Source organism: Hylobates moloch, unplaced genomic scaffold (assembly GCF_009828535.3).
Source record: "Hylobates moloch isolate HMO894 unplaced genomic scaffold, HMol_V3 SCAFFOLD_13, whole genome shotgun sequence".
Taxonomy (NCBI): domain Eukaryota; kingdom Metazoa; phylum Chordata; class Mammalia; order Primates; family Hylobatidae; genus Hylobates; species Hylobates moloch.
The window spans coordinates 101,061,569-101,086,878 of record NW_026652288.1 but is presented as its reverse complement, the minus strand read 5'-3'; the positions used below and the strand labels follow the sequence as shown (position 1 = coordinate 101,086,878).

General features: G+C 36.2%; 1 long non-coding RNA gene across 1 annotated transcript in view; it reads right to left on the bottom strand.

The window, feature by feature from the left end:
• The window catches only part of LOC116480355 (uncharacterized), a 35,775-nt gene extending 14,655 nt beyond the window's left edge, over positions 1-21,120 (bottom strand). Inside the window, exon 1 of the long non-coding RNA XR_004251265.2 lies at positions 20,929-21,120. This is a non-coding gene — a long non-coding RNA (uncharacterized LOC116480355). The remainder of the gene's footprint in view (positions 1-20,928) is intronic.
• Between the last annotated feature and the right edge of the window lie 4,190 nt (positions 21,121-25,310).

Here is a 25,310-nt window from a genome sequence, read left to right as displayed (position 1 = left end):
AACAGTTTTAAAATCACTTAAATCTAAACGAAAGAGAGAGAAAGAGAAAAGACCACAGAGAGAGAGAAAAAAAGAGAGGGAGAGAGAAATAGGCAGAGGGAAGGGAAGGGAGAGAAGAAAATACATTTTTTTTCACCAAACAATACTACTATTATTAAGTGTAATGCATGCTGATGTTTTCTACTCTATTCCATTTTGTTCTATTTGATTCTATTTCCTAAAATATGATTCATGACACCTTAAACTGACCATATGACCCACCATTCAGTACCTTTACATCTCAGTAAAGAGATATGAAAAACTCTCTCAACTAAAATGATTAAATTGCTGAATCACATATTAAACATATGTCTATATTTCTTTATGTGATATATATTCCTGAAAAAGTAGCAAGTGCCAAAGTTTGCCTCCATTTTGAATACATCTGTGTAACTATGGAGAATTGAGATTTCATTTATGCAACTGTTCAGTGTGTGGATTTCAGGAAATAAAGCTATGTGCCAGAAAAGGGTATCATATAATAGGAAATGCCCACAATTAGATGAGACTGCAAGAAGTTATAAGCAAAATAATGGTGACTGAGAACTAAGCAATGGAGCTCAGTAAAGCAAAGCAAGACATATTCATCAGTTACTAGAACAAAAAAATCTTCCTTGAAAAGTCAGAATCATAGACAATCCTCAATCAGTATTCCAGTCTGAATTCAGGTACTCACATAGATAAATAAGCCTCTAAAAGATGATTTAAAGTGTTTTAGGTTTTTAATTACTCTCTCCTCACAAGCAACCGGCAAATGCAACTGTAATTCTTAACTTCAATCTACGACTCAAATCATTTCCTCAGAAAAAATTCCTAGGTAAATAAACAGCTCAAGAGTCAAGAATTACGAAACACAATACAAAGAAACAAGCCACTATAGGTGAAAACAGAAAAGCAAACAAACAAATAATACACAGCTAAAATAAACCCAAAAGATCCTAAAATACTGACTTTTTTTTTTTCAAATAACATGGAAGACAGAATTAGCTAACTAAATGTTATATCCAAAGAGACAGGATCCGGAATGCAGCCAGAGAGTAAAAAATTGCACAGAAATTATGATAAATTAAGAGCTATGGAGGTTAGAGTAAGGGAATCTAATGAATATAATCAGAATTTCAGAAAAAAAAGATGAATGAAAGAATGGGAAAGAGGCAAAACTGAAAGAATTAGTGGCTGATTATTTTCCACTGATGAAAAACACCAATAGATCCAAGAACCCCAAGAAAGATATATAAAATGAAATCCACACCTAAATACAGCAAAGTAAAATTATACATACATAAAAATATATACATATACATAATGGAAATAATTGGTTATATAATTGGTTGTATCAAATTATGGTTATATTGTTTAATTTTGAGGAAAAGCAGGCTAAAACCAAAATTCTTAATAATGGCAGAATGTAAATTGGAAAAGGGTAATTGAACTTGCAGTTTCCTTGGGCATTTAATATGTTTACAAGGACTGGCTTTATCTTTGCTAAATCTGATAGATACATGGAAAGGACTGAAGTAATTTCTAAGATAATAAGCAGGAAGTGAAATTTCTAAAAATAGACAAGGATTCAAGCATTTCAAGCAAGAAAAAAGGTAGAAAAAGAATTCAAAGTAAGACATGTAAGAATAGTATGTGGAAATTTGGTATAAATTAATCCAGATATATGAGAATTATTATACATTTAAACCAGTTTGTGGTGGATAAAATATTACTGCAAATTCTTTATTACTCTCCTTTTGAAAGGTAGCATTTATTTCCTTTCTTATTAAATCTGGGCTGGCTCTGAGGCTGCTTAATAAATAGAATGCAGTAGAAATGACACTGGGAAATTTCCAAGCTTAGCCTTTAAGAGGACCATCAGCTTTCACTTTCTTCTCCTTGGAATATTCACAATTGGAATGTTCCCGGGCAGAGCCCAGCAACTGCATGGAGAGGCCCCACGTAGGCAACAGTGGTTGAGAGTCCCAAAAAATTCCTGCCTGACAATCATGTCAAAGAGTCATTTTGGATATTACAGCCCAGTGGTGTCCCCAAGTGATCGTGTACAATCAATGCCATACAGAACAGAAGAGCTGCCTAGCTGAGCCCAGTAAACCCAGGCAATCATAAAAGATGATAAAATGTTAACTCATTAGATTTCAGCATGATTTGTTTCACATCACAGATAATTGAAATAGGACCAAAATCTCCAGTTATTATACCAAGATTATAACATTGAAGTAATAAAAGCAACTCCAAAAATAGACAATATTTTAAAAACAAGTTTAAAACTATACACTATTCTTAACACTTATTTGTATCATTCATTCCACACAGCACCTCTATGGTGTAAAGGTATTATTATTCTGTTTTACCGACGAGAAAAACAAGAACTGAAAACTTGTTTAACTTGTCCAAGATCACCTGGATCACAGTTTCAAAGCAACATTTGAAAGCCAGGGCCTGTAATTCTATATCCTGAGCTTAACCTCTATGTATGCTACATCTTAACACTTATTGAGCACTTAATATGTCTCAGCCTGTGTTCTAAATTATTTACAGTCTTTTTTAAGATGCATATGATGTTCATTTATTTATTTTTATATACTTTAAGTTCTGGGATACATGTGCAGAACATGCAGATTTGTTACATAGGTATACATGTGCCATGGTACTTTGCTGCACCCATCAACTCATCATCTACATTAGGTATTTCTCCTAATGCTATCCCTCCTCTATCCCCCAACCCTCTGACAGGCCCCAGTGTGTGATGTTCCCCTCCATGTGTCCATGTGTTCTCATTGTTCAACTCCAACTTATAAGTGAGAAAATGCAGTGTTTGCTCTTCTGTTCCTGTGTTAGTTTGCTGAGAATTATGGTTTCCAGCTTCATCCATATACCTGCAAAGGACATAAATTCATCTTTTTTTATGGCTGCATAGTATTCCATGGTGTATATGTGCCACATTTTCTTTATCCAGTCTATCATTGATGGGCATTTGGGTTGGTTCCAAGTCTTTGCTGTTGTGAAAATAGTACTACAATAAACATACGTGTGCATGTGTCTTTATAGTAGAATGATTTATAATCCTTGGAGTATATATCCAGTAATAAGATTGCTGGGTCAAATGGTATTTCTGGTTCCAGATCCTTGAGGAATCACCACACTGTCTTCCACAATGGTTTAACTAATTTACACTCCTACCAACAGTGTAAAAGCATTCCTATTTCTCCACATCCTCTCCAGCATGTGTTGTTTCCTGACTTTGTAATGATCGCCATTCTAACCGGAGAGAGATGGTATCTCATTGTGGTTTTGATTTGCATTTCTCTAATGACCAGTGATAATGAGCTTTTTTTTTCATATGTTTGTTGGCCGCATGCAAAAAACTGAAACTGGACCCCTTCCTTACACCTTATACAAAAATTAAGTCAAGATGGATTAAAGACTTAAACGTAAGACCTAAAACCATAAAAACCCTAGAAGAAAACCTAGGTAATGCCATTCAGGGCATAGGCATGGGCAAAGACTTCATGACTAAAATAACAAAAGCAATGGCAACAAAAACCAAAATTGGCAAATGAGCTCTAATTAAAGAGCTTCGGCACAGCAAAAGAAACTATCATCAGAGTGAACACGCAACCTACAGAATGGGAGAAAATTTTTGTAATCTATCCACCTGACAAAGGGCTAATATCCAGAATCTACAAGGAACTTAAACAAATTTACAAGAAATAAACAAACAACCCCATCAAAAATTGGGCAAAGGGTATGAAGAGATACTTCTCAAAAGATATTTACACTCTTAACCGCACACCTGACTACCTTTTTTAAAACAACGAAAATTTTAACATAGAAAAATATATATTATGCCAATGCTACTCAAAAGCATGCTGGAGTAGCCTGAATAATGTCTACCAAAACAGACTGTAAAAACAATTACTAGAGGCGAAATAAATCATTTGAAATGATAAAAGTTTCAATAAATCAGGAAAATACAATAATTCTAAATTTATGCTCACCTAATAACACAGACTGTAAATATAACAGTAATTTATAGGTTATATTGAGAAATTTTAAAACCCAACATTACAGTATTTTAACGTTAGTTATTTCAATAATTTATACCTTAAACAGAGAGTAATTCAGTAAAGCAACAGATTGGAAGAGTACAATTAAAGAAATTAAATTTTGCATAATTCACATATCTAGAACATTACACTAAAAATTAGAAATTATGCATTCTTTTCATGCCTATATTAAATATAATAAAGATTGGTCAAATTTGGTGTTAGCCAGCAAATTCCAAGAAGTTGGTGGATTTCAGATAATCTTCTTTTTTTTTTTTTTTTACCACAATGCAATTAAGACAGAAATCAATAGCATAAACATAACTAGAGAAAAACTGCATGCATTTAGCCAGTCTTACTCATGAGCAGGGAAGCAAAATCCTTTATAAAAATGAGCAGACTGAACCCAACAATATACTGAAAAGTTAATTCATTAAGACCAATCTAGATTAATCGCAACAATAGAAAATTGATTACACATACTATGTCATTCTACTAGGTTAATGTAACCATTATATATATAAGCTTATAAAAATGACAAATTCTCTTAATCATCTGTCTTCTGAGTTGTAAAATGGTGATAATTATCCCTGTTCTATCTCTTTCTAAGATGATCAAGATGAGCAAATGAAAATAGGTTTAATGGTTGTAAATGTGGTTGGTAAACTAAAACACACTAGTATTCACGTAAGTTATTTTACTATGCGCAAAAATTGTTACTAACATTTCCTTTTTTACTTCTCAACCCCTGTTATATAGTTAATGAGCTATATAGAACAGCATTGTTTATATAAGGAGCTTAGTGTGCTCTTAAGATGAAATTGTTTTGAACGATGCTGCATTTACCCTTGCTGTCCATATCTCATTGTGTCTGAGTGTACATGCACAAGAGTTTATCTGGATTTTACACCTAAAACTTAAATATTTGTGTCAAAAGTTGCCACATTTAAAATATACTAAGAAATTCCCGACTCTTTCCTGAAGCGTTTGTACCTATATATATCCCCATTAGAAACCAGTGAGTGTTCTCGTTATACTACATCATCAAAATTGAAGATATCACCCAACTTCTCAGTTGTTACTTTGATGGATTTGAAATGGTTTCTTATTGAGGTTTTACTTTGTATTTCCTTATTCACCAATAAGGTTAAGTATATTTCCTTTTTTAATTGGTCATTTATTTTCTCTTCTGTGAAATGCCTCAATGTCTTCGGCCCATTTTATTTATAATCACTTATTAAAGAAAGGTGCACTCTCTGCACTCAAAAAGTATAAACTCCATAGGAACTAGAACAGCCAAATTCTAGTTCCTATAGGGTTTATACTTTTTGAGTGCAGAGACACTAGACAGATTTTTAAAATAAATAATTGCATGTAACTTTTAATCCTGAAGAAGTAGTTAAATTAGGCTAGAAAAGCTTCTTTAATAAGAGATATTTGAGGCTGGGCACAGTGGCTCATGCCTGTAATCCCAGCACTTTGGGGGGCCAAGGCAGGCGGATCACGAGGTCAAGAGATCCAGACCATCCTGGCTGACACGGTGAAACCTCGTCTCTACTAAAAATACAAAAAAAATTAGCCGGGCGTGGTGGTGGGCGCCTGTAGTCCCAGCTACTTGGGAGGCTGAGGCAGGAGAATAGCGTGAACCCAGGAGCGGAGGTTGCAGTGAGCTGAGATCGCACCACTGCACTGCAGCCTGGGCGACAGAGTGAGACTCCATCTCGAAAAAATTTAAAAAATAAAAAATAAAATAAAGGTACAAAATAATAATTAAACAACATGCCTAAGATATGAAGAATGACAATAAAATAAGCACCCCAATACTTTAAACAAATTGTCCCCGAATTTGCCATGTGTCCTGTATATCCTTCCTGATCCCATTCTCCTTCCTCACCCAGAAATGTAACCACAACACTAAATTGTGTCCTTTGGTTTTTGTTTTTAGCTTTTCACTCTTCTGTATTTTTTAAATTTTGTTTTACTATATATATGTGAATAATAAACTTTTCTCCCCATCTTCATGCTTAATAACACTTTTATTTTCTGTTAGCATTAGCTGGACTAGTCAGAATTACTCAGGAGAGTGATTAAACAGCATTAAATAAAATGCTGCTGCTACTTACCCTTCAGTCAATTACATAGATCTGCTGATGTGAGCAGCTGCTTAATTGCAAATCATTGCCAACAATTCAATCCCCAGCTCTTTTGACTTTCAATTTGGGGGTTATGTTTGAACTGAGTAGGTTTTTTATTCTTTCTCCCCTTTGTATTTAATGTGACGTTAACCTTCACGTCTGTCTTTTGATTGGCATACGCTCAGGACTTAGACACATCTGAACAATCAATATTGAAGGTCGTATATATTCTCTTCATGTTTTTCTAATACTAAGGTTGAATATATGTTCTCCAAAACAACACGCAATATTGGTTTATTAATTTCTGTAATTTAAGTACAAATTTTCATGAAATACATATTTTATTATTTATAGAATGTTACTATTTAATAGGTATATAGGCAGCGTATTTATTTGAAATTTTGCTTTTTACTATATTACTACCACAATCTATTACATTTTCACTCAGTAGACATTTTAAAAATGTAGCTGGCCAGGCGCGGTGGCTCACGCCTGTAATCCCAGCACTTTGGGAGGCCGAGGCAGGGGGATCACTTGAGGTCAGGAGATCGAGACCAGCCTGGCCGACATGGTGAAACCCCGTCTCTACTAAAAATACAAAAACTAGCTGAGCGTGGTGGCTATATAGAAAATGCTGTTCTATATAGCTCATTAACTATATAACAGGGGTTGAGAAGTAAAAAAGGAAATGTTGGTAACAATTTTTGCGCATAGTAAAATAACATGCAGGTTTGTTACATAGGTGTACACATGCCACAGTGGTTTGCTACACACATCAACCCATCATCTACATTAGGTATTTCTCCTAATGCTATCCCTCCCAAAGTGCTGGGATTACAGGCGTGAGCCACCGCGCCCGGCCTCACGATGTTTTTCTCTCATGGCTTTGCCCTGAATTTGAGGCCCCCTCCCAGAACTGTGCAGGGGCACTGGAGGCTAAAACTCAGATAGAAACTTGACAACTTCCTAGCCAGAGGAAACAGAGAAAGGAGTTTTCCTGAGCCAGAGACTGGGAGGAGAATGCCAGAGGGAATATTTTTTTTTTTCACTACAATTTAATTCATAATTGTGTTGTTTTAAAGAGGAATTTCACATACTTGGAGATGTGGAAGCTTGAAATTTTAGTAACATACTTTTTTGAAGTTTCCTGTGTACTTCTGCTGGGACCTTATTTATTTCATTCATGCAATAGTTATGCTCAATTCTCAGCTTGAGATTTCTGTAACTAGGTGCATACCACACATTTAGACTTCACCCTCACATATATTAGAGGTTGTGTGCCACTGGTGATGATGATTCTTTTTCCATCCATGTTTCCCCCGCCCCCTCTTCTCTGTCTCTCCTTTCCTGTCTCCCCCTTCTCAAATATTTTGCTTTCCTCCATTCTCTCTTTCCCTGATTCCAAGCTTTATTTATTTTATGTGATAATTTAGTGCATGTGTTACCTCTCCTAGTGGGAAATAAATGGTTTGTGTTTTGGTTGTTGAGTTGTGTTTTTGTTGTTGAGTTTTGTTGTTGAGTTTATATATTCTGGATACAAGTTCCTTATTTGAAACAGGATTTCCAAATATCTTTGCCTTTTCCATGGACCGTCCTTTCCTTTTTTTGATGGTATCATCTGAAGCATAAATGTTTAAAATTTGGTGTAGCTCAATTTATCTTTTTTAAAAAACTCATTTGCACTTTGGAGTCATTTCTAAGTAGTCATTACCTAATACAGGGTCACGACAATTTACTCCAGTGTTTTCTTCTAGGAATTTTAGCTTTTACATCTAGGAATAGGATCCATTTTAAGTTCATTTTTTTATATTGTGTGAGATAAGGGTCTAACTTCATTCTTTCACAAATAGATGTCCTGTCATCCCAGCACACCATTTGTTGAAAAGACTGTCTTCTCTCCCTGTTGAATTGTCTTGGCACCCTTGTAAAAAAAGTGATTCTGCATGAATGTATGGCTCTATATTTCTGAGCTTTATTTCTGAACTTTAAATTATATTCCATTGATTCATATATTTGTCTTTATGTCAGTACCACATAGTGTCAACTACTGTAGCTTTGTAGTAAGTTTTGAAACCAGAAAGCATGAATATCTACTTTTATTCTTCAATATTCAAGATTGTTTTGACTATTCTGGGTCCATTGCATTTCCATATGAGATGAGAGGTTAGTGCCTTTTCAGGCCTTTCCTGAACAGATGAACAACTCTGCTCATTAATGTGGCCTTCTAGAGTCTAAAGAATATGGCAGAGATTTTGAAAGGTCCCCAAGGACATCTCTTTCCTCAGTTTTTTCTTTCAATGGTTTCAGTCAGCCCCTTGTTAGCCCCAGCTAGCAGCACCACCTCAGGCAGCTGCAATGTTAAAATCTTGCTACTGTTGTTTTTGAAAAATTGGCTGGAAATAGGGCTGCTCACTCAGAGTGAGTTCTGAACCAGGTCAAATAAGGAAAAGCTCTAGAATGAAGCTTTTCAGTGAGTTGCCTGAGAGATCAAATAGCGACATTTCCTTCTCTGTGGGCAAGGCTTTTGGGAATCTTCAAATCTGTTCTTCCCCCTCCAGTGGCTGCTTGGCTGCTGGATTCACAGCCATGCTGTTTATTTTCAAGCCTGCTATGGAGCTGGGGAGAGGATAGGGAATTAGGGCAAGTTACAATGTCACAAAGCCCAGTGCTATTACCGAGATCCAGCTGTTTTTCTCAATAACACTCTTTGGATTGTTTCAAGTCTTCGGTTAATTTTCAGAGTTCTGAAAAAGTTTATTTTGTTACTGCTCTCATTGCTTTTATGGAGAAGCAGATTTCCTAAGGTCTTCATTCCATCATTTCAGAAATGCTTCTATCCCTGGTAATAGAATTTAAAATCCTCATACCCGGGTAGCTGGGTCTATATTTAATCTCGATTCCTTACAGGCTCTTTCCCATAGAAATTAGCATTTCTACTTGCTAATCTTATACCTGTTCATTTGGAGATTTTCTTTTTATTGTTATTATACTTTAGGTTCTGGGATACATGTGCAGAACATGCAGGTTTGTTACATAGGTGTACACATGCCACAGTGGTTTGATACACACATCAACCCATCATCTACATTAGGTATTTCTCCTAATGCTATCCCTCCCCTAGGCCCCCCAACCCCCAACAGGCCCTGGTGTGTGATGTTCCCCCCCCGTGTCCATGTGTTTTCACCGTTCAACTTCCACTTTTGAGTGAGAACATGCAGTGTTTGGTGTTCTGTTCCTGTGTTAGTTTGCTGAGAATTATGGTTTCCAGCTTCATGTCCCTGAAAAGGACAAGAACTCATCCTTTTTATGGCTGCATAGTATTCCATGGTGTATATGTGCCACATTTTCTTTATCCAGTCTATCATTGATGGGCATTTGGGTTGGTTCCAACTCTTTGCTATTGTGAATAGTGCTGCAATAAACATACATGTGCATGTGTCTTTATAGTAGAATGATTTATAATCCTTTGGGTGTATATCCAGTAATGGGATTGCTGGGTCAAATGGTATTTCTGGTTCTAGATCCTTGAGGAATTGCCACACTGTCTTCCACAATGGTTGAACTAATTTACACTAACCAACAGTGTAAAAGCATTCTTATTTCTCCACATCCTCTCCAGCATCTGTTGTTTCCTGACTTTCTAATGATCACCATTCTAACTGGCATGAGATAGTATCTCATTGTGGTTTTGATTTGCATTTCTCTAATGACCAGTGATGATGAGCTTTTGTTCATATGTTTGTTGGCCACAGAAATGTCTTCTTCTCAGAAGTGTCTGTTCATATCATTTGCCCACTTTTTAATGGGGTTGTTTGTTTTTTTCTTGTAAATTTCTTTAAGTTCCTTGTAGATTCTGGATATTAGCCCTTTGTTAAATGGATAGATTGCAAACATTTTCTCCCATTCTGTAGGTTGTGTGTTCACTCTAATGATAGTTTCTTTTGCTGTGCAGAAGCTCTTTAGTTTAATTAGATCCCATTTATTTTGGCTTTTGTTGCCATTGCTTTTGGTGTTTTAGTTATGAACTCTTTGCCCATGCCTATGTCCTGAATGGTATTGCCTAGGTTTTCTTCTAGGGTTTTTATGGTTTTAGGTCTTACATTTAAGTCTTTAATCCATCTTGAGTTAAGTTTTGTATAAGGTGTAAGGATGGGGTCCAGTTTCAGTTTTCTGCATATAGCTAGCCAGTTTTCCCAACACCATTTATTAAATAGGGAATTATCTCTCCGTTGCTTGTTTTTGTCAGGTTTGTTAAAGATCAAATGGTTGTTGATGTGTGGTATTATTTCTGAGGTCTTTGTTCTGTTCCATTGGTCTATATGTCTGTTTTGGTATCAGTATTATGCTTTTTTGGTTACTCTAGCCTTGTTTTATAGTTTGAAGTCAGGTAGTGTGCTGCCTCCAGCTTTGTTTTTTTTGCTTAGGATGAAGGGATCAACATAACAAGAAGAGCTAACTATCCTAAATATATATGCATCCAATACAGGAGCACCCAGATTCATAAAGCAAGTCCTTAGAGACCTACAAAGAGACTTAGACTCCCACACAATAATAGTGGGAGACTTTAACACCCCACTGTCAATATTAGACAGATTAATGAGACAGAAAATTAACAAGGATATTCAAGACTCGAACTCAGCTCTGGACCTAGCGACCTAATAGACATCCACAGAGCTCTACACCATAAATCAACAGAATATACATTCTTTTCAGCATCACATTGCACTTATTCTAAAATTGACCACATAATTGGAAGTAAAACACTCCTCAGCAAATGCAAAAGAACAGAAATCATAACAAACTGTCTCTCAGACTACAGTGCAATCAAACTAGAACTCAGGATTAAGAAACTCACTCACAACAGCACCACTACATGGAAACTGAACAACTTGCTCCTGAATGACTACTGGGTAAATAACGAAATGAAGGCAGAAGTAAATAAGTTCTTTGAAACCAATGAGAACAAAGACACAACATACCAGAATCTCTGGGACACAGCTAAAGCAGTGTTTAGATGGAAATTTATAGCACTAAATGCCCACAGGAGAAAGCAGGAAAGATCTAAAATCGGCACCCTAACATCACAATTAAAAGAATTAAAGAAGCAAAAGCAAACAAATTCAAAAGCTAGCAGGAGATTTTCTTTTGTTTGTGTCAAGGTGAAAAATATTTTTTAATGTGTACATTTCTGTATTTGAGATGGAGCTAGATACATTTTTACATAACATCTATCCACGATTTTAAATAAAATAGTGAAAACACTTTTTTAAGTGATGGCAAGAATTTGGTAAAGTGAGATGATTTAATGATCAAGAAAAAAATGTAATGTTTACAAAGTAATGGGAGGAGATGGGATCTGTAGTAAAGGTGATAGCATAACTCTTAATCACGTAAAAGGCCAACTCTTCTAAAATAGACAGAAATAAGAATACAAATGGTAGAATACCAGAAAGTCAAATGTTGGTGGGAGAAGCAGTTAAGTAAATTTTTGTCTTATGTCATATTTTCTATGTGAATAAAAGGTAGACTTTTTTTTCTCAGAAAAAGGTTAAAAATGATAGAATATGTTCGTGGCAAAATGGATACATATTAAAAGAACAAATGTGGAAGATGGAGGGAGAGACCTAAGGATTCAGAGAATAATTTCTGTCAGCTTTGGGAACTTGGTAGAGATCATAAATCAGCAGCAGCAATAATGTGCAGCATTGTGTGATTTAATATAACACTGCAGCTCCAGTAACTGCAGCTACAGCCCTGTGGAATCACTTTTATTTTCATAAATACATCATGTTCTTTCATTCCTTCATTCCTTGCTCAATACCACTGTGCAGTTTTTCACAAAACAGAGCATCTTATCTCACGTATTCTCTCATGTGCATCTCTCCAAGGGAAACATGTATTTTTAGTAGACATGGGGTTTCACCATGTTGGCCAGGATGGGTCTCAATCTCTTGACCTCATGATCTGCCCACCTTGGCCTCCCAAAGTGCTGAGATTACAGGCATTAGCTACCACACCCGGCCTCCAGTTTTAAAAATAAATAAGGAATAACTTTACATACTTCTATGCTGTGATCTCTAGGATATATTGAAAGTGAATACATGAAGGTGGAGAAAATTTGTATAATATGCTAATGTTTATGTAAGAAGTCAGAAATATGAATATACATAAGCATAGGCTTTTAGTAACAATATATGTAGTAAGTACTTAGAAGGTAAACATGTAGTAATTAGCCTCCAATTATAACTTATAAAGGTGAAATTTTCCTTACCTTTTGTAATAGATATATCCTTTGGGCATTTTTTTCAAGTTCATACCTTCCTTTAAAAAACACTTGAAAACGTCACCTTTTCTGATCACATTATTATCTGCAATGAATGTGTGATGTTCTCTTCAAAGAGTGCAGGTGTTTGCATGTGAGATATGACACTTGTGTTAATAGGGTGACAGTCTACTTCTTGGTAATGGAAAATGTAATATTAGAGCAAAAAGATGTGCGTATAGACCAGCTACAAAGTCTATTTGAAAAAGAAAATGGCTTGTTCCAGTATTAAATGAAACACAGGCAAACCAGGAAATGTGAACTCTCAGACTCACATTTTTTCGGCTAATCTCTGCATCTGAGGGAGCTTCTCCTACCTCCTTACCCATGTTCCTAATATTCTCTTGCATTTTCCTTCATTCCTCAGTTAAGCTTCCTCCTTTATTTGCTTAAGGTGTGAATAATTGTCTGCAGCTTCTAAAGTGTAACACTTCCTTAAAAATAATTCACTTCTACTCTAAAAAGGTAAAAGAAACCTCCACCCCTTTCCAATCTAGGACTTTCCAAGAGACACTGACGTGACAGCACTTAAATGCTCTTTCCTCAAGCCAGACACTTAATTCATTGGCCTCATGATATTATTGCATGAATATAACTATCTCAAAATCACTCATTCTGAGTTGGGAATATAAATTTTGAAATCCAGAAAATAATTACCAGAGACACGTGAAAAGTAATTCAAAAAATAAATCAACTGTCTTAGTATTTTATATTTATTATTAATGACTTATCTAACTAAGGACAAACCAGTACTCCCAAAATTCAGTTCTATCTCTTTAAAATGAGATAGAACAATAAGATTCCATCTGAGAGCCAAATCAAGAACACAATCCCATTTAAAATAGCCACATACAAAAAATAAAATGCCTATAAATACATCGAATCAAGGAGGTGAAAATTCTCTTCAAGGAAAACTACAGGACATTGCTGAAAGAAGTCATAGATGACACAAACAAATGGGGAGACATTCTAAGCTCATTGATTGGAAGAATGAATATTGTTAAAATGATCATACTGCTCAATCTACAAGTTCAATGCTATTCCTATCAAACTACCGTCATTTTTCACAGAACTAGAAAAAAAAAACTGTTCCAAAATTCATATGGAACCAAAAAAGAGCCCAATTAGCCAAAGCAATCCTAAGCAAAAAGAAGAAAGCTGGAGGCATCACATTAACCAACTTCAAAATATACTACAATGCTACAGTAACTAAAACAGCATAGTAGTGGCACAAACACAGACACATAGACCAATGGAACAGGTTTGAGAGCCGAGAAATAAAGCAACACACCTACAGCCATCTGGTCTTCAACAAAGTTGACAAAAATAAGCAGTGCAGAAAGGATTCCCTATTCAATAAATGGTGCTGGGTAGCTGACTAGCTGTATGCAGAAGAATTAAACTGGACTATTACCTTTCACCGTATAGAAAAACCAAATCAAGATGGATTAAAGATTTACATGTAAGATCACAAACTGTAAGAATCTTAGAAGAAAATTAGGAAACACTATTGTCCTTTGCAGCAACATGGATGGACCTGGGTGTCATTATCCTAAGCAAACTAACACAGGAACAGAAAACCAAATGCTGCATGTTCTCTCTCTTACAAGTGGGAGCCAAATTTTGAGTGCACATGGACCAAAAGAAGGGAACACTAGACACTGGGGCCTACTTGAGAGTGGAGGGTGGGAGGAGGGTGAGGATCAAAAAACTATGCATCAGGTACTATGTTTATTACCTAGGTAATGAAATAATCACTACACCAAACCCCCATGACATGTATTTTAACCATATTACAAACCTGCACATGTAATACTGAAACTGAAATAAAAGTTTAAAAAAAGAAAGAAAAGGAAGCCAGATAAACTCACTGGCTTTACCACTAATGTTGGATATTCTGTATTTGACACATTTTATGTCCTATTGTAAATACATGTTTTCTTTAGCATCGTCATTGCAAAAGGAATCGGCATTCTCATTCCTGACTATTGAGGAAGGATTATGATATAATAAAGTTTGACTGTATGACTAGTGGGCATAAAACCATATTGTTTCTCCTGCCGAGCTCTTACAAAAAGCCAATTTAATTGCATAAATAAAAATTGGCAAAAATTTAAAAATGTTAAAAGTGTTTATCAAATGACTGCTAAGTTACCTGTTTTGTTATCTGCCAGGAGGTCTAGATGAAAGATTTGATTTCTTGTCAAGGAAAAGTGCTATGCTTCCACTGATCATAAAGTCTTTTGTAGATAATAGACATTAATTTTTAAAATCAGATAAAGACATATGATTAGAAAATGTGATTTAAAAAAACTATGCAGAAAAGCTACAAGGAGCTTAGATAATGTATAACAGAGTTTCTACTCCAATGTAAAGATAAATTTGAGAAAATTTTCCCTGAGGGAAGTGTATGTGAAATGAGACCCGAAGCATATAAGAGTAAAGCAGATGAAGAGCAGAGCAAAGAAACCAAACTTGCAAGTGGGAAGAATGGCATGCATGGAAAACTGGAGATGGTAAAGGACTTGGTGTTCACAGGAGTGAGAAGAGGGCTTATGTGGCTGGAACTAGGGGTGGAGGTTAGATCTTGCAAGGCCTTTAGGCAAGATGAAGAATTTGGATCATATTCCATTCTATGCCGACTGTAATTAGGAATAGGTAGAAAAGGTGGGAAATGTTTCGGGCAAAGGAATTGGCCTGTACAAAGGTCCAGGGTCATCACAAAGCATGACCTGGATGTGAAATTGCACAGTGCACAAAATTGGAGGGACAGGAGTCAAAATGGGAAAAGATGAAGCTAGGTGGTAAGAGAGAGCCAGATCATGTAGGGCTTCTAGTCCATGTTAAAGAGTCAGAGTTTTAACTCATAGATAATGGAAAGACTAGAGAATTTCAGCATGATCTGTTATGTTAATGTCATCATATCTCATGCATTTTAGATGTTACCTGATGCAGTGTGCACTGCACATTACAGAAGGAAGAGAGCTGAGGTAAGTAGGCTGAACAAGTTAGTAAGATAATGCAAGAATCCCTAGGTACATTTTTTAAAGATACAACATTTACTGAGCATTGTTACAAGAAATATAGAAACACCGAAGGATTGCCTTTTAATGGGTACATAACGTTTATTAAAATACTATATTTGAAATGAAACCAGAAGTTGGTTTTTTGAAAAGATAAACAAATTTAGCAAACCTTTAGCTAGACTAAGAAAAAAAGAGAAGACTCAATGAAAATTGTAATAGAAAGAATGGACACTACAATTGATACCACAGAAATACAAAGGTTTATAAGAGATTACTATCAAAAATTATAAGCCAACAAGTTGGACAACATAAAAGAAATGGATAAATTCTTAGAAATACATAACAAGACTATAAGATCACAAACTATAGGAATCCAGGAAGAAAATCTACAAAACACCATTGTTCTTTGCAACAACACTGATGGAACTGGAGGCCATTATCCTAAGCAAAGTAATGCAGGAACAGAAAACCAAATAGAAAATCTGTACTCCTCCCATCCTTTCCATGGGAGCCCCCTAAGTCCCTTGTATCATTCTTAGGTTTTTGAATTCTAAAGTAACTGAATTCAATTTCTGCATTGAAATTTTGCTGCATTGAGCCATCTGAACTTTCTCAAACTAACATCACACCTTCTATATTATTTGATCTTTTAAATATATTTTAATATTAGGACAAATCACATTGTAATACTTTTTATTCAAAAAAGACATTTTTGTAAAGAGTAAATTACCAAATACTAAAACAGAAAATAACTGGGAAAGAACAAGTTCATATTATCTAAATGAAAATTTGAGTGAGATGAGTGAGAGAACTTAAATTGTCTAAGAAAGTGGATGTGATTACCACATTGTGTGAATTACAATCAAATTTCTCCATCTCCTACCTCATTTTGTTTATTTTTTAAATAATTACAACTTTATTTTATATTCAGGGGGTACATGTGCAGGATTTTTACATGAGCATATTGTGTGATGCTGAGGTTTGGTATATAAATGATTCCATGACCCAGGTAGTGAGCACAGTATCCAATAGATAGTTTTTCAACCCTTGCTCCCCAATCCTTCACCCCTCTAGTAGTTCCCATTGTCTATTGTTGTCATCTTTAGGTCCATGAGTACCCAGTGTTTAGCTCCCACTTATGAGTGAGAACATGTGATATTTGTTTTTCTGTTCCTATGTTAATTCACTTAGGATAATGGTCTCCAGCTCCATCCGTATTGCTGCATAGGACATGATTTTGTTCTCTTTTACAACTGCATAGTATTTTATGGTGTATATGTACCACATTTTCTTTATCCAGTCTGTTGCGGATGGGCATCTAGGTTGATTCCATGTCTTTGTTAGTGTGAACAGCACAGCAATAAACATGCACATGTATGTGTCTTTATGATAAAATGATATCTATTCCTTTATATACCTGATAATGGGATTGTTGGGTCAAATGGTAGTTCTGTTTTAAGTTCTTTGAGAAATCACCAAATTGCTTTCCACAGTGGCTGGACTAATTTGCATTCCCACCAGCAGTGTATAAGTGTTCCCTTTTCTGTGCAACCTCGCCAGCATCTGTTATTTCTTGACCTTTTAATAATAGCCATTCTCACTGGTGTGACATGATATCTCATAGTGGTTTTAATTTACATTTTTCTGATGATTAGTGATGTTGAGCATTTTTTATATGCTTGTTGGTCACATGTATGTCTTCTTTTGAAATGCAACTGTTCATGTCCTTTGCCCACTTTTTAATGGGGTTGTTAGATTTTGCTTGTTACTTTACTTAAGTTCCTTATAGGTTCTGGTTATTAGCCCTTTGACTGGATGCATAGTTTGCAAATATTTTCCCCCATTCTGTGGACTGTCCATTTACTCTGTTGATAGTTTCTTTTGCTGCACAGACGCTCATAAGTTTAATTAGATTTGACAATTTTTGCTTGTGTTGCCATTGTTTTTGGCTTCTTTGTCATGAAATCTTTACCAGGGCCTATGTCCAGAATGGTATTGCCTGGGTTTTCTTTGAGGGTTTTTATAGTTTGGGGATTTACATTTAGGTATTTAATCTATCTTGAATTGATATTTGTATATGGTATAAATAGGGGTCCAGTTTCAGTCTTCTGCATATGGCTAGCTGGTTATCCCAGCACCATTTATTGAATAGAGAATCCTTTTGCCTTTGTTTGTTTTTGTTAATTTTGTCAAAGATCAGGTGGTTGTCAAAGATCAGCTTTATTTCTGGGCTCTCTATTCTGTTCCATTGGACTATGTGTTTGTTTTCATACTAGTACCATGCTGTTTTAGTTACTGTAGACTTCTAGTATAGTTTCAAGTTGGGTAATGTGATGCCTGCAGCTTTGTTCTTTTTGCTTAGGATTGCTTTGGCTAATAGGTCTCTTTTTTGGTTCCATATGAATTTTAGAATTTTTTTTTTATAATTCTGTGAAGAATGTCATTGGTAGTTTTTCAGTGAGTTGTATTAATAACTTGCAGTTAAGGACATCACCTAATGAGAAAAAAAGTTCCTGTACTTTTTATCTTCTTATCACAAAAATATACAGTAGGTCAATATGCCCCAAAATTTGCACACTTGTTTTAAACAGAAACTCAGTGACAGATTAAATGAGCAACACATTTCGGCAGCTTGATTGGCTCAGTATTTAGCACATCATTGGAATTCAGTTCTCATCACTTATCTTGAATCATCTTCTCTCATACAATGTAAAATGATGAAGATTTAAATAAAATAGTCCCTTTTTCATTGTAATTGCATATAAAGTGTTGTTGGTAAGAGATTTAAGAAAGAATAATAAAAAGCATTCAGTATTTGTTTCTTTGAAAAAGAAAAAATCATGTTCAGAAAGTGATGAAAATTAGAATTTTGGCCTCCAGAGCAACTGAATACAATTTTAGCAAACAATCTTTGTATGGATATCAATTTCTGCTGTACTTTAAGGGTGATCAAATCTGTGGTCTTTTTATTGCCTACATGTAATTGTTCTCTGCTCAAGGATGTGTTGATATATGCACAGAGCCTTAGGGTTTCTTTTATACAAGTGCATGTTTTCTTTTGCCATATTTTAGTGGAAGTTTTGCATATTTGAATGTGCAACAAACACATTCTCCATGTAAAATGCAAACAACTATTTCATTTTCAAGGACAGAATGGCTCTCCCTAGTATCAGTGTTGTTGAAGAGTATATCTTTTTAATTTCATACAACAAAATTTGCATATTGATGTAAATCTTATAAAATATTTTGACATTTCATATCTTTTTGGATCTTCGAAAAATCCTTAAGGATTGTTATACAGGGTATATATTTCGGTTTGACTGATGAAGAATCTGAAGCCCAGAGAGACCTGATTTGCAAAAGGTTGTTCTTACAGTATGGAACATAAGGCTGAGCTGTAGTCTTACTTTCTGCTCCTGCATAGAATCTAGCATGATATAGATCTTGAATTGTATTGCAAATTATAAGGATGTGCACATATATTTCAAATAGCACAGACTCTCTTCCCTAAAAAGTGTGGGTCTGAGTGTGCCATATTTCAAACAGAACAAACCCTCACTTTTAAAGAGTGTGGGTCTTGGCCGGGCATGCAGGCTCACGCCTGTAATCCCAATATTTTGGGAGGCTGAGGCAGGTGGATCACCTGAGGTCAGGAGTTTGAGACCAGCCTGGCCACCATGGTGAAATCCCATCTCTACTAAAAATACAAAAATTAGCCAGGCATGCTGGTGGAAGCCTGTAATCCCAGGTACTCAGGAGGCTGGGGCAGGAGAATTGTTTGAAACCTGGAGGCAGAGGTTGCAGTGAGCAGACATCATACCACTGCACTCCAGCCTGGGCAACAGAGCAAGCCTCCATCTCAAAAAAAACAAAACAAAACAAAACACAAAACAACAACAACAAAAACAATAAAAATAAAAATAAGTCCAGGCACAGTGGCTCATGCCTGTAATCCCAGCACTTTGGGAGGCCAAGGCAGGCGAATCACCTGAGGTCGGGAGTTCAAGAGCAGCCTGAGCAACATGGAGAAACCTCATCTCTCCTAAAAATACAAAAATCAGCCGGGCATGGTGGCGCACGCCTGTAATCCCAGCTACCTGGGAGGCTGAGGCAGTAGAATCGCTTGAACCTGGGAGGTAGAACTTGCAGTGAGCCAAGATTGCGCCACTGCACTCCAGCCTGGGGAACAGAGCAAGACTCTGTCTCAAAATAAATAAATAAATAAACAAATAAATAAAAATAAAAGAGTGTGCAGCTTTAAAAATCTTGCTTTCAATTGAATCTTGCTCTCTACTCAAATATAAGCAGGGAAATGGTGGTTTTGTGGTTAGAACACTTCTCTTCTTCGTACCTTTTTAAAAAGCGAAATGTTTATTTCTCATTACACTGACATGTTTCATCTGTGCTTTACTCTAGTCTGTGGATGTGTTTTATCTCTGACCTTCGAGTTTTTGTATTCTGAGATCTATACAAAAAGTGCACCTCCCATGTGGGCCCTGTACATTCTTATGACCAAAGACTGAGGGGCAAGAGAGCAGGCAGGAACTTGAAATGCCTTTAAGAGCTTTGATTATCTGTGGAATACACCATGTTTACTAGTAATCTTAACCAAAACATGTTACAAGGCTATACTCCATGTCAGTGTATGGTAGATGTAAATTCCTCCCATAGGCCAGGCACAGTGGCTCATGCCTGTAATCCTAGCACTTTGGGAGGCAAAGGCAGGCGGATCACCTGAGGTCAGGAGTTTGAGACTGGCCTGGCCAACATGGTGAAACCCCATCTCTATTGAATATACAAAAATTAGCCAGGTGTGGTGGCAGCCACCTGCAATTCCAGCTACTTGGGAGGCTGAGGCAGGAGAATCACTTGAGCCTGGGAGGCGGAGGTTGCAGTGAGCCGAGATCTTGCCACTGCACTCCAGCCTGGGCGACAGAGCCAGATTCCGTTTCAAAAAAACTAAAAAAATTCCTCCCATAGGTGCCATTGACAAGTAACACAGCAATTAATGAGCAAGTATAAACCTCTCACAGAGAAGGAGACGTTAATAGTTGTGAAAAATAATGTGACCTACCAAGGACTTCTCTCTTGATCACAAATATTTACATCTCTCTTCTGCGCATAAAATATTCTATTTCTTTCCTCAATGAATATACTGCAAAATTTTACCAATACCCCAAATCCCGTTAGAGCTCCTCTCAATCAGAGTCCTATATGCTAAAAAGACAAATTTTGCATCCACATACACACTAATATACAAACCATTTTGACATGTGGAAAATGGGAAGCATCAAGAATAACTTGACTATAAAAGTTCTTAATTTCTTTTGGGCAAACATGAGGCAATTTCTTACCTTAAAGATTGGTAATGTGTATTGATGGAACCCAAGTTCCACTTCCCATAACAGGCTCCAATTCATTATTCTCTATGAATCTTTATTTAATCCTCTGAGAGTACCTTTCTTTTCCATTGTCCTTTTCCAAATGTGAGGAGAGCAACGCAGAACATGGCTTCCTTGGGAACTGAGAAATTTCCTCAGCCTCCTTTATTCCTATAGATATTTGGAAAACAATAATTGTTTCACATTCCAACAGTCACAATCTCTTTTAATTTAGGATACACCTGCATGTGTATATTATATATTTTATATAAAATATTTTTATGTAGCTATACATTGAAATACAATGTGTAAGTGTATAATGATATATATTTAATGCAGTCAACTACATTTGTTATTATCTACCCCTACAATACTTTTTAAATTCTGCATTTCTCTATACTGAAGAAAGCACTTTTAATCTCTTCTTCTTGAGCCTTTGAGTCCAACTAAAAAGATTCACTGGGGTCAGTGTTAATTCATGCAGACATTTTAACAAAATAAACCAGAGCCACATCCTTGATTCTGATTTATGCCTTGAGACTGAGTATGATTCTTTGTGTAGTTTCTCAGTTTTTTCTTTTACATATTGGACAGGAGGAGTTGCAACTCTCAGCCCTGAAAGTTTGAGAATTTCTGGATTCTTTACTTTTCCTTATTGCCCTGCTTGCATGTGGGTCAATTCTTTTCTGAGTACATACAATGGTACTTGTCTTGTAGTACTTGCTTAATGTGACTAATAAACAAAAACTCAGAAAATGTTGCTTCTCAAAATCTATCCCTTAGATCTCACAAGCTTATTAGGTACATTGCTTGCCTTTCAGGTTCTTAAAACCTTCAGTTTTTTAAGGTCTACTTTTAACCAAATGTTTACCAATGCATGATATCTAGTGCCATTTTTCCATTCTCCAATAAAATGTCATCGCTGGCATGTTACACATTTCTAATGATATAGCTTAGGTATTTTGTTAGGGCAGCACCTATTTCTGATACTACGTTTTGTGTAGCAATTAGTTTTGCTGTATAAAAAATAGCACTAAAACTTCAGTAGTTCACAGTAATTAACTTTCTTATTCATGTTACATGTAGGCTGACTCTGGTTGCTATAGGTTTATTTATTGCTGCTCCATAAGAGTTTTCATACTGGAAAATCATCTTTAGGAGCAGCATCTATATAGAACGTACTCATTCTCATGTCAGAGAGGAATAGGAAGAGGTATGAGAGCATTTTTAAGCAGAAGTGAATTTCTCAGTTCTATGATTTGGATATGTCTCCCAGAATGTTGGAAATGTACGCATATGTTGGATACTTAATACCCTTTGTGACAGTGTTAAAAGGTGGAGTCTTTAAAAGTTGATTAGGCTCTTCTCTCTTAAAGGGATTAATGCTGTTATTGCTGGAATGAGTTTGTTATTGCAAGTGTGGGCTTCTAATAAAAGGATACGTTTGGCCCCATTTCTTTCTGTCTTGCACACTTACTCTTCACGTGATGCGTTCCTCCATTAAATGACCTTCCACGTCATGCTCCTGGACTTTCCAGCCTCAAGAACTGTGAGAAATAATTTATTTTCTTCATAAATTACCCAGTCTCTGGTATTCTGTTATAACAGCAGAAAATAGAGTAAGACAGTTTCCAGGATAGGGTGCCAGGTTTGTTTTGTTGACAATCTTGTTTTGCTGTACAAGAAGTCCTTGTGGCATTACTCTGAGTGTTCTTCTGCTGAGAGAAGCTCTACAATCAAATCTTAGATTTGTCAGAGTTAGTAGATCTCCAGAGATTAAGTAGGCAACATTATTATTATACAAATGAGTACATCAAAGGGTAAAGAAGTAAAGGGCTTTCAAAGAGTAAGAGTAATGCCATGAATTAGTATCTAAACAAGGGATAGAATTTGGCTCATCTCACTATTAGTATAGAGTTTTGTCTACTATTCCACCTCATGTTTCTTCAGAAGAAATATAAACTTCTTTAGTGAAACTATTGCTTTTTACTGTTATTGCTGTTTGTGTTGTTAATACATAGAATGAGCAACTCCATCTCCTCTTCTTCAATCTCATGCTTACACATAACTATCTGTCTGCTTAGACTAAGTTACACAGCATGTCTGAGCCAGTTAACTTAGGCTATGTTATAATAACAAATTATCTCGGAATCTTAGACTTAAAACAACAAAGACATCTCTCAGTCATATTCACATACATTGGAGAGCGTTTGTGGCTTCGCTCCATGTTCATTGTTCTTCCAGAATGAAGGATAAAAAGAAGATTCTATCTGAGACATAATTGCTTCATGGCAATAAGAAAGTAAGATGGTAGGGCCACGCAATAGCTGTAATTTATTTTACTGGGCGGTCACCCAAATCACTTCTGCCAATGTATTATTGGTGTATTAGTCCATTTTCACACTACTATACAGAACTACCTGAGACTGGGTAATTTATAAAGAAAAGAGGTTTAATTGGCTCATGGTTCTGCATGGCTGAGGAGGCTTCACGAAACTTACAATCATGGTTGAAGGGGAAGGGGAAGCAAGGCACATCTTACATGGTGGCAGGAGAGAGCGAGCTATGAGGGAACTTCCCCATACCTTTAAACCATCAGATCTCATAAGAACTCACTCACTATCACAAGAATAGCATGGGGGAAACTGCCCCCATCCAATCACCTTTCACCAGGTCCCTTCTCTGACATGTGGGGATTACAGCTGGCCATGAGATTTGGGTGGGGACACAGAGCCAAACCACATCAAGTGGCTAAGCCTGATGTCAGTGTAATTAACTTAGTAGTCCTTCTATAGGTAAGGATTCAGAGCAGAAGGGAGGGCAGCAAATATTTTCACTGTAATACAATGTGCATGTACATACAATATCTCAGAGGAAATGATGTGTCCATCTTCATTATTTCATCGGAACAATAGATTTTAAAGAATGTTTGATCAAAAAGGGCTGAAAATATGTAGAAAATGGAGTTTCAATTGGCTTTATCATGACATACGTAAGAGGATTTCTGATTGAGGCATAGAGGAGTGGGCTCCTAATAAATTAATCTTCCCACAAATAAGAGCTATTGACTCTCAAAAAAGAACTACCTGAAGGCACCGGACACTGGAGATGGAAGCTGAGCAAGAATTTCTTGAAACGGAATTGAAACTTGGAGCCTGTAACCAGCGTGGGAATTGAAATTTGGAGTTTGTACGTTATTTTTTAACTGCTCTACACAGAAGGCAATCACAGCAGTGGTATTGGGCATGAGGTGGCTATAGCTCTGACAGAAAATAATTCATCCTCTTTTTGGCAGAGGAATCAAAGAAGAGAGTTAAAATACAAAAACAGCTTCTGAAAAGGAAGAATCCAGAGAAGAAGAAACCTAACACCTAAAATGTTGACATCTGATGAATGCATGAATAAGCAAGCTGAAGCAATCAGGAGTTAAGATTTAAAGAACTAAACTGTACTCTGAGCCACTGCCATCACAGATATATAGTCTTTAATCTGAGTTTAAGTCATTTTTCTGCTAAACAAAAGCATCAACACTTTTTAAAGTGATATGAAAAAAGCCAAAGCCTAGATTTTCATTCATAGTTACATTCATAATGTCCACAATTCAATCCGAAAACTGCTTCATATACAAAGATCCAGGAAACAATGACTCATTTTTAAGAGGAAAAAGGACCAAATGTTGAAATTATCAGACACTAACTTTGAACAGAGTTATAACTATGCTCAATCAGTTAAAGAAATATACACATGGAAGGAATAAAAAAATTAGAAAATACTAGCATAATTGTAGAAAACATAGAAAGGCATAAAAGTAATTTTTAAATTGATAAAAACACAAAATCTGAAATATAAATTTCCTGGGTAGGCCAAATTATTAAAATAAAGGTGTCAAAAGAATCTAAGTAAAACCAAATATAAATCAATAGAAATCATACAATTTGAAAAAGAGACAAAAAGTTTATGAAAAAATATAAACTGAGCCAGGCGCAGTGGCTCATGCCTGTAATCCCAGCAGTTTGGGAGGCCGAGGCGGGCAGATTACGAGGTCAGGAGCTCAAGACCAGCCTGGCAAACATGGTGAAACCCCATCTCTACTAAAAATACAAAAATTAGCTGGGCATGGTGGCATGTGCCTGTAATCCCAGCTATTTGGGAGGCTGAGGCAGGAGAATCGCTTGAACCCAGGAGGCGGAGGTTGCAGTGAGCCAAGACTGCGCCACTGCACTCCAGCCTGGTGATAGAGTGAGAATCCATCTCAAAAAGAAAAGAAAAAGTACAAACTGAGCCCCAGAGAACAGTGGAACATTTCAAAAGGTCTAACACCTTGATTAGGTAATTGGAGTCCTAGAAAGAAAGGA